The sequence below is a fragment of the Crotalus tigris genome, unplaced genomic scaffold, assembly GCF_016545835.1.
Source record: "Crotalus tigris isolate CLP2741 ecotype Arizona unplaced genomic scaffold, ASM1654583v1 scf7180000024506.7606697, whole genome shotgun sequence".
NCBI lineage: Eukaryota > Metazoa > Chordata > Lepidosauria > Squamata > Viperidae > Crotalus > Crotalus tigris.
In genome coordinates this window covers 4,839,991-4,850,080 of record NW_024100678.1, presented here as the reverse complement: position 1 = coordinate 4,850,080, position 10,090 = coordinate 4,839,991, and positions in this window count along the sequence as shown.

Below are 10,090 nucleotides of genomic sequence, written 5' to 3'. Positions count from 1 at the left end.
ACTCTTTAACAATTAACAAATCGCAAGAAACTTTTTACCATATTTATCAACTTAATGCACTTTTGATTCCATAAATACAAATATTCTGTGGATGAAATTTGGCCAGCTTAAATATGGAACCCAGACTCTTTATTTTTGGTTAAGGCTCAACCGAAATACCCATTTGAAAGATTGCACAGGTGTAACTCTTCTTTAACGAAGAGTATACCCACCCTTAATGGTGTCAGACAGGGTTGTATCCTAGCCCCCATGCTTTTTAATTTCTGTGTCAATGATTTACCTGTATGCTATAAAACACTCATACCAAAGATCCATGATAAATTTATTAATATCCTTTTATGTGCTGAAAATTTATTAACATCCTTTTATGTGCTGATGACATGGTTTTAATGGCACATTCCCGAATCCATCTCAGAAGACTGCTACAAAAGCTAAATACATGCTGTGCTCTTAATTCTTTAAGCAGCAAAACCAAATTAAAAGTGACAGTAGTTAGCAGAAAAAGTGTGAAATATAGCTGGAAGATAAATGAGGAGTCTGGAACAAGGGAATTATTTTACCTACTTAGTGAGTTTACCAGCATTGGGTCACAGTTAAATTGTTTTTTAAAAAAAACTTTGGGAAGAATTGGGATAAATACTAAAAGATTATACAAATTATTTAATTACATTATCCATGTACTTTTATACTGAAAGTATTAGGGGCAAAAATAGTCCCAATGTGCAGAATTGTGGGGCTTTAATAAAGCTACCCCACTTGAACAAGTTCAGGTCCATTTTTTAAAGATGTGTACTGGGAACTGACAAGACACCACTTTGAATGGAAACAGATATCCGTTTCTTACATAGCCACTTGATAATTAAGCTTTCCACATACTAGCAGAGGATCCATTCAATGGACTCTGAGAGACTTCCCAAAATATACTTAACAGAACAGATAAGGCCCAAGTCAACTCCTGAGTCAGCCAACTTTCTAGTTATTTCATAACACTTGATATCTATTCTCAAGGCCGGGAAGTTTTTAAACAGCCTTAGATATTATTATTCCAATCTACATGGAAATATTGGCTAAAAATAATAGGTTGATTGGCCATGAATAAAACTATTTTTCAACCTGAAAAATACCTATCATTGGGTCTGACACAAATTTTAAGAAGGGCCTATTCTAGAGCAAGCTTTTGAGTTGTTGGACTCCATGGTCAAATATGGGCATTTCCACCACTTGCCATATGAGAGAACCTTCATATGAGGTACTGCAACCATTGAAAATATTTCTCATACCTTGTTAGACTGTCAATTATATGCCCCTATTAAATATTTAAATCATCTCTACTAGAAAGAATACCCCACGGGGATCTGATTGTCATATAAGTTATAATTGTCATATAAGTTATAAACTACGACAGTGGTCCCAAGAACCCGACCCACTGAACAAATTGAGGTATCCTGTAAGGGAAATTAATTTGACTCCTTGTGTTAATACATACATATTTTATCACTCTATTTCCTCCTATCTATCTTACTCCAGAATTAGATATGTACTGTATTTTATGTCATTTTATTGATAAGGCTTTAAGACTAATCAATCAATAAACTATTCATATGCTGCTCTTCATATAGAAACTGTTGAAGTTTCTTAAAATTGGAGCTGGTGCATGAAATCGCATCTTCAAATTGTGACTAAAGCTAATAACTTTCTGTAACTTAGCTCCACATGTGTTAAATAACTTTCTCATTTAAAAATGGAAAAGAGGGCTGGAGGATAAGCTGCATTATTGTGGCTTCTACATTCAGTTTTGATCACAATGGGGTGTGATGTCACTAGACATGCCTGTCAGACATCTCAATCTGCTACACTAACATTTCAGAGGGTTCTCACACTTGCCATTGCAATGCTTTACAAATTCTGATTCTGGAAGGTAGATTCCAGAAAATCCCATACAATGAACGCCTTTGTCACTACAAATCAAGAGCTATTGAAACAAGTAATGTACTTTTTCTATTGTCAGTGTTACCATGAACTGTGATATGAATTTTAACTACATCTTTATTACCTCAGGTTTTAGTTTGCACTATTTACATTAAGTTACCTTTTTGTTCATTAGAATTCTATACTCTCTTGCGCTGTAATGTCATCAAGTTTTCTTTTAAGTAAGATCTGGTAAGATCTGTCAGGGCCTTGTCAGGAACAGTTCCATTTGATATTTTTAAGTAGCTTAATTTGCCTTACATTTATGTATGTATGTTTATTTAATTTATATGCTGCCCATCCTGCCAAAGGTGACTCTTGGTGGCTTCAATCAATCAATCAATTAGTCAATCAATCAGTCAATCAAAATGCCAACATAAAACATTAAAACAATAAATGAAAGAATTAAATGTGAATTAAAATTGACCATAATGGAGAGGACCGGAGAAAGATGTACGGTACATGGGGAGGAAGTTAAGTCTTGTCTTTATCCACCCTTAGCCACCTCCAGAATGACACAACTCCATTGCAGGCCCAGGCCAGTTGGCAGAACCAGATGTTCAGGCCCTTTTGGAAGGCCAAAAGGGTGGGTGAAGATCTTGCTTCAGCCGGGGGGGGCACAATGTTCCAGAGGGCAGGAATAGTATTTTTTTACCATATTTTACCTCAATTTTTGTCCTTCAAGACGATGTTGCTAAATTAAAAATAAAGAACACTGTTAATGCATGCATAAATAATAGCACTGATATACATTATGTAAAAGGAGGAAAACCTACTTTCTCAGGATTGTTGTGAGAAAAATAGGAAGGAATATTACAAGTTTGCCGTCTTGAATTACTTATGAAGTTATTTTTATAGAGGGATAAAAATCAAATAAATAAGTTAACAATAAATCGAAGACACCTAACAGTTTCTATAAGCTAAGACTATAAATAAAACTTTTGCTACAAATATTGTTTAGCAACTGCCTTTTACAATAACTTTTTGCAATTACACTGGTGATGAAAAAGTAACTGTGACCAGTCCTCACATCTATAACCTTCACAGATCTTTAATGCAAAGGAAACTGAAGTAAGATTATAATCAGTGTTGCAGTATTACTTAGTGATTACTTTGCTTAATGAACAAGTTGCTGGTCCTAATTTCTTTCACTTTTTCCAGTATTAGAGTCTTATGCATACATCTAGGCCTTTGCATAATGTGTACAAAGTAGAATAATGTGAGCCTTATTATTTGGGAACCAGGGGGTGATTTGTTCAACAAATTTGTTTTAATTTGCTTGTTTTTTAGCTGTCCACAATATTCTCAAGAATCTTCTATAACAGCAAAACTCAAAAACATCAATATTCTTCCTTTAAAATCCAACTTTTATTTTCATATTGTGTCATAGGGAATACTATTACTGCACTATTCTGTATTTTTTAAGCATCGGAGCATTTGAATATATTTTCCAAGTCCTTCATACTGTAGTTAGGGGTATCAAACTACCGGCCCACGGGCTGGTTGCATCACAAAGAGGCATCCACCCCAGCTCTCACAATGCAAAAAAAGTCGTGATACGTCATGTGACACGGCGAGTTTGACACCCATGCTGTACTTGTTCTACCAAATGTTAGCCTGTGGTATATTTCTTGATTGCTTCTTTCTTTCCTGTTGATAGTTAATCCTAAAAGGCAAAAAATATTACCAATACCTTCATTGTCAGTTCTAAGGCTGTTCCTTATATGTATTGACATTTGTTTGATTGTCTTTAGATGTAAAGATGTAATTTCAGGCCCCTTTTTTCACTCTGCTTTATTACTAGAGCTTATAGATCCTTTGCATTTTCAGCTCTCATGGTAGTGTTATTAACATAGTGCAGGTAACCGCTTCTTCCAATTTTAAAACCATGCTCAATTTCCAATCCAGCTTCCCTTAATATATATCGAACATATGTTGAATAAATAAGGGGCAAATATGCAGTCTTATCTCACTTCTTTGGAAACCTAGTGTTGTCCCTTTACCATGTTCTGTCTGTACTGTGTGGCTTCCTGACTTGTATGTGTTTCCCATGAGGATAATGAGATGTTCTATTATTTCTATTTTTCTAAGCACTTTCCACAATTTGACATAATCGACAATCAAATGCCAATCTATAATCGCATATTGTACGGACTTCTTTTTGGTGTTTGGCTTTTTTTCAATTACTCATAGAGATCAACAATGTCTCATGGTCCCTGGTCATTTCTAAAGCAAACTTGAACATCTGGCATACCTTTTTAGTTAAAATAAAAATAAGACACGTAAGTACAGGAAGGAATTTGAGAAGATTCAGACATATTTTCCATTTATTTGTAAACATGCATAGAGTTGCATGGTAATTCAGCATACTTATGTATGAATATCATACAAGTCGCCCAGAGTCATTTTGAAATGAGATGGGTAGCAAATAAATTTCATAATAAAATAAAAACATTATTATAAAAAATAAAATCTGTCAGAAACATGAAATCCTTTAAACTCAGAAGCTGTTTCCAAAAGTGATTCTTCTTGAAATTATTTAACGCTTTTCATTTATTCCAACTTCCTTTCATTTTTCTCTCCTTTTGTAAAAAAAAACCCCAATAACTGGAAAATAGGAAGGTATTATCATTTTGTATCCAATTAATTGATAAGGCAATGTTAAACCACCATTGTATTTTTACTGGAAAAATCCAGGCAGAGAAAAATACAGAGAAAATATATCTACATGGTCATTAGGAGTCAAAAGCAACTTGATGGCGCATAATTACCTCATAAAATTCTATGAATGAGAAAAACCATAACTAACAAGACTTTCTAACACAACCTAGTAACAGGATTTACACATTACAATAAACCTTAACATAGTTTGATTTCAGTTTATTCTATGAGCCTAGTCTAGTTAGACATTAAGTTCAGAACTGCTCTGGTTTAAAAAGATAAATAAGGGACTTCCGGTGGTCAGCGTCGATGATGGCGGCTACACTGGGACGGCGTTAGAACTGCGGAGCACAGCGGACATCAGCTGTCCCGCGGCTTGAAATCCCCTTCCCGGGCGAAGGGAAGGGGTAGAGAATTACACGAATAGAGGTAGAGCCTCTTAAACCCCCCAGGATTTTTTTGGGGGGGTAGAAAGAGAGCTCCCTCGGAGTTCGTGTTCTCTCCGCCTCCCAGCTGTTTTTGTTTCTTCGGAAACAAAGTGAAACGCCGCTACCATCTCCGCGCTTAAAGTGATTGGGTGAGTGACTTTTAAAGCGGACAGAGCTAGATAAAGGATTTTACTTATTGAGTTTTATTTGCTTTTTAGTCTATGTTGATTTCTCTTTCTTTTGTTCTTTGTTGGTGTGGAGAGTGAAAGTAAAATGGCGATTTGAAAGTGCCTTTTTTTTTTTCTCTTTTCCGGAAAGAAGTGATTTAAACGGAGTGTAATGGACTATATAGTTCTTTCTTTTTTAAACTTTCTAAGCTTTTTTTTTTTAAAGTGGTTTGATGGTTCTGAAGTTTCTTTTGGACTCTCCTTTGTTTTTTTAATTCTTGAGGATTTTAGTATTTTTTTTTTTTAAGAAGGAAGAAAGAGAGAACAAGATTTTTTAAAAAATGGCTTCAAAGAGGCAAGCAGCTTCTACAGTTCCTAAGGTGGCTTCTTCTCCTGCAATTTTACCAGTACAACAACCTAAAGCTACACCACCATCTTCTCCTCCTTTGCCAGTATTATCTGTACAAGATATGAAAGATATAATGGGAAATGCTGTATCCCAAATCAGAGAGGAAATGAAGGAGCTTTTTGATCAGAACAAATCTGAAAGTAGAGGGGAAATGAAGGAGCTTTTAGAGCAGAATAACACTATTTTGAGGCAAGATATAGTAATCGCTCTATCAGGACTGGCTTCTGTGGTTAAGAAGCTTGATTCTAGAGTGGAAGAGGTCGCAGACAAAGTTGATATTCTGGAAGATAAATTTGAAGATATGGAAAAAAGATGGAAATTTCACAAGATGATATTCTTATGTCTCAGTACAGGGAAATGGAATATGCCCTAAGAATCAGGGGTTTGAAAGAGGACATGAATCAAGATTTGATAGAGATTGTGGTTAATGACCTTGCCGTTGTTTTGAATAGGGAGAAAGATGGATTACGTAGAGAAGTGGAAAAAATTTACAGAGTTAACTCTTGGGTCGCAAAGCAGAAGAACTTACCAAGAGATGTGGTGATTTACTTTGCAAAGAGATCTCTGCGTAATGAAATCATACAAGCTTTTTATAATAAGAGGTTCCAGATTGCTGCTCAAGATGTCATCATTTTAAAGGAGATCCCATCTAAAATTCTAAGAAATAGAAAAGACTTTGCTTTTTTAGCTAACGAACTTAAAACAAGAATGATGCCATTCAGATGGGAGATTCCGATGGGTATTGTTTTGAGCCATGCGGGGACACGTTATAGACTTAACACAGTCACCAAAGCAAAGGAGTTTTACATTTCGGTCCTGGGAGCAGGCTCATCGTCATCCATGATCCAGAAAGTTCTGGATGGTAAAGAGGTGGAACAGCAGTCTGAACGATTAGGTGTGATGGTTGCTGGAAAGTCACAGACGGAATGGTTGCGACAAACAGAGATCAAAGAGCAAAGAATGACTCGTGCAGCACATAGACGCAAGGAAAAGGAACAACAAAAGAAAGAAGTTAAAGAATCTCTCCAAGAAAGTGTTTCATTGCCGGTGGGAGGAGTAAGACCCAAGAGTTCTGCAACACATTCTTCAATGGCAGATCTTCAGGCAGTCTTCTCCAGGCTCCTGGTTAAGGGAGATGGTAAAGCTCCTGACCTGGAATGTTAACGGCCTTAATTCCCCTCAAAAGAGAAAGAAAATCTTTCACTACTTAAAGCAACATAATAATGATATTATTTGTTTGCAGGAAACACATATTTTACTTAAAGATCAAAAATATTTAGTCAATGCTCGTTTGAGATCTCATTTTGTATCTTCTGCTCCTGGGAAAAAAGGGGGTGTAGTCATTTATGTTAAGCAAAACTTATCAGTCCATTTGGTAGAATCAGATCCTCAAGGAAGATATGTTATGATTGAAGTTGGTTTATATGGTAAGAAAATACTTATAGTGGGACTGTATGCACCAAACCAACAACAGGAACAATTTTATAGACTGTTACATCAGAAACTAACTTTGCTGGATTATAGATCTGTGATATTAATGGGAGATTGGAATGGTGTGTTAGATATACAAAGAGATAAAAAAGGCTAAACTACCCAAAGCTTTTTTTGACTTGAAAGAGGACTGGGAGTTGCGAGATTACTGGCGTGAACGCAACCAGGAGGAGAGAGACTTTACTTTCTTTTCAGATAGACATCAATCCTTTTCAAGAATTGACTTTTTTTTTTTATCACAACTGACTTATATTTCAGGGTAAAGAATGTAAAAAATTTTCCTAGGTCGTTGACGGATCACAGTCCAGTTTGGATGGAGTTGGTTGATGAAAAAGAGGAGAGGAGATAGTGGAGGGTGAATGAGAATTTATTTAGACAAGAAAAGAATATTCAAAAATTAAAGGAGCATCTAAAGGATTATTTTGTTTTAAATATGCATAAAGGAACTTCAATGTCAATGGGATGGGATGCAGGTAAAGCCTTCATGCGTGGGATTTTGATACAAATGAACAGTGCTCAGAGACAAAAGCAGATCCAGAAACGTAAGGATTTGGAAGACGAGATTAAATTAAAAGAAAAATCTCTGATTCTAAATCCTACAGATGAAAAGGTTAAAGAATCTATAAAGTTGCTCAAAACACAATTTAATATGTTGATGGCTGATCAAACTGCAACTAACTTATTGTTTATGAAACAAAATACATTTTGCAATGCCAATAAACCAGGGAGTTGGTTGGCTTACCAATTGAGAAAGAAACAGAGACAGAGAATTATAGATAAAATAAATTATAATGGTAAATTGGTGTATCAGAAGGAGTTGATTAAGAAATCTTTTTTAGATTACTATCAAAAACTATATAAGAGTACCAATGTACAAACTTTAGATATAAATAATTATTTAAGTGAAGCCAAATTCCCCAAAATAACAGAAGATCAGAAACAAGAAATTAATGGTTTAATTACCAGTGAGGAAATTGTGATAGTGATTAAGGAATTAAAATTAGGTAAAGCACCGGGTACGGATGGCCTGACATCTATTTATTATAAAACTTTGGTAGAAGAGATGATTCAACCTTTATGTGAGCTTTTTAATAATATATTACAGGGTTCAGAGATTCCTCCGTCATGGCGCAGAGCCTTTATATCTTTAATTCCAAAAGAAGATCAAGATCTTACTTTACCAAAGAATTATAGGCCTATATCTCTTTTAAATGTAGATTATAAGATTTTCGCAAAAATCTTAGCTAATAGGCTTATGAGGGTTTTGCACCAGCTTATACATAAGGATCAATCGGGTTTTATAACTGGTAGGTATATGAAGAATAATGTTAGACAAATTATTAACTTACTAGAATATCTAGATAAGAATAACCAAATTTCTGCAGGATTGATATTTTTAGATGCTGAAAAAGCTTTTGATCAATTGAATTGGCAGTTTATGTTAAGTTTAATTGAGGATATGAATTTTGGAGAAAAAATTTTACAAGCTCTTGGTGCTATATATCAAAAACAAACGGCACAACTTATAGTTAATGGGGGTTTGTCAGAGGTTTTTACAATAGAAAAAGGGACAAGACAGGGATGTCCATTGTCACCACTACTGTTTGTTTTAACTTTGGACATTTTGCTGATTAAAATTCGAGAATTGCAGGAAATAAAAGGAATAGAAGTTAATAAAAAAGAATATAAATTAAGAGCTTTTGCAGATGACTTGGTGGTTACCTTGCCTCAACCTACCTATTCTGTAGTAAACTTATTACAATTGATTTACCAATATGGACGGGTTTCGGGTTTTAAAATTAATAACAATAAGACTAAAATATTACCTAAAAATATGACCAATTTGGATAAGCAGACTTTGGTTAATTTGACAGATTTTGAAGTTGTTGATAAGATAAAATACTTGGGGGTCACCTTAACTGTTTCTAATGTAAAATTGTATAAAAACAATTATGAAAAGCTGTGGATCAGGGTACAAAGAGATTTGAGAGATTGGGAGAAGTTGCAATTATCTCTTATGGGAAAAATTGCAGTGATTAAAATGAATGTCCTGCCAAAGTTTCTGTTTTTATTTCAAATGTTACCTATCTTAAAGAATGAGGTTAACTTAAATGAATGGCAGAAAGGTATCAATAAATTTATCTGGGCAGGGAAAAAACCAAGAGTAAAGCTTAAAATTATGCAAGATTTTCGTGAGAGAGGTGGACTCAAGGTACCGAATCTGAAATTGTATTATGATGCTGTGGCCTTAACATTAATTAGTGATTGGGTCAATTTAACAAATGTAGAAATACTCCATTTGGAGGGTTGGGATTTACTTTTTGGATGGCATGCCTATTTAATTTTTAATAAAAAAGTTGACCGGGTTTTTAAATCTCATATTAGAAGGATTTCTTTACTTCGGGTTTGGAGGAAATATTATAAAAGTGATTTTAAAATACCATTATGGGCTATACCTTGGCATGCGATAGAGGGGATAAGGAGAGGAGTTAAGATGGATAGTGTTTCTTATGCACAATTACTTAGATGGGATGGGCAAAATTGGCAGTTAAAATCTTTGGAAGATTTAGCACATGAAAATATTACTTATTCATGGTTTCAGTATAGACAAATAGTGGATAGATGGAAGATGGATCGTAATACGGGCTTGCTTAGAGAAGATGAAAACCTTTTTAAACAAGTAAAAGATCAAAGGCGAACTCACATTAAGAGAATTTACGGGGTGCTAGTAGAACTGGATTCAGAGCCAGAACTAATTAAAGAATGTATGATTAAATGGGCACAAAATTTTGGTGAACCAGTTCTACTAGATACCTGGGAAACTATCTGGGTGAGGAATGTTAAATTTACACAAGCCCAGAACTTAAGGGAGAATTTTTACAAAATGTTTTATAGATGGCACCTTGATCCACAAAAAATGTCTCGTATGTATCCTGACCTACAGCCTAAATGTTGGAGAGGTGGTT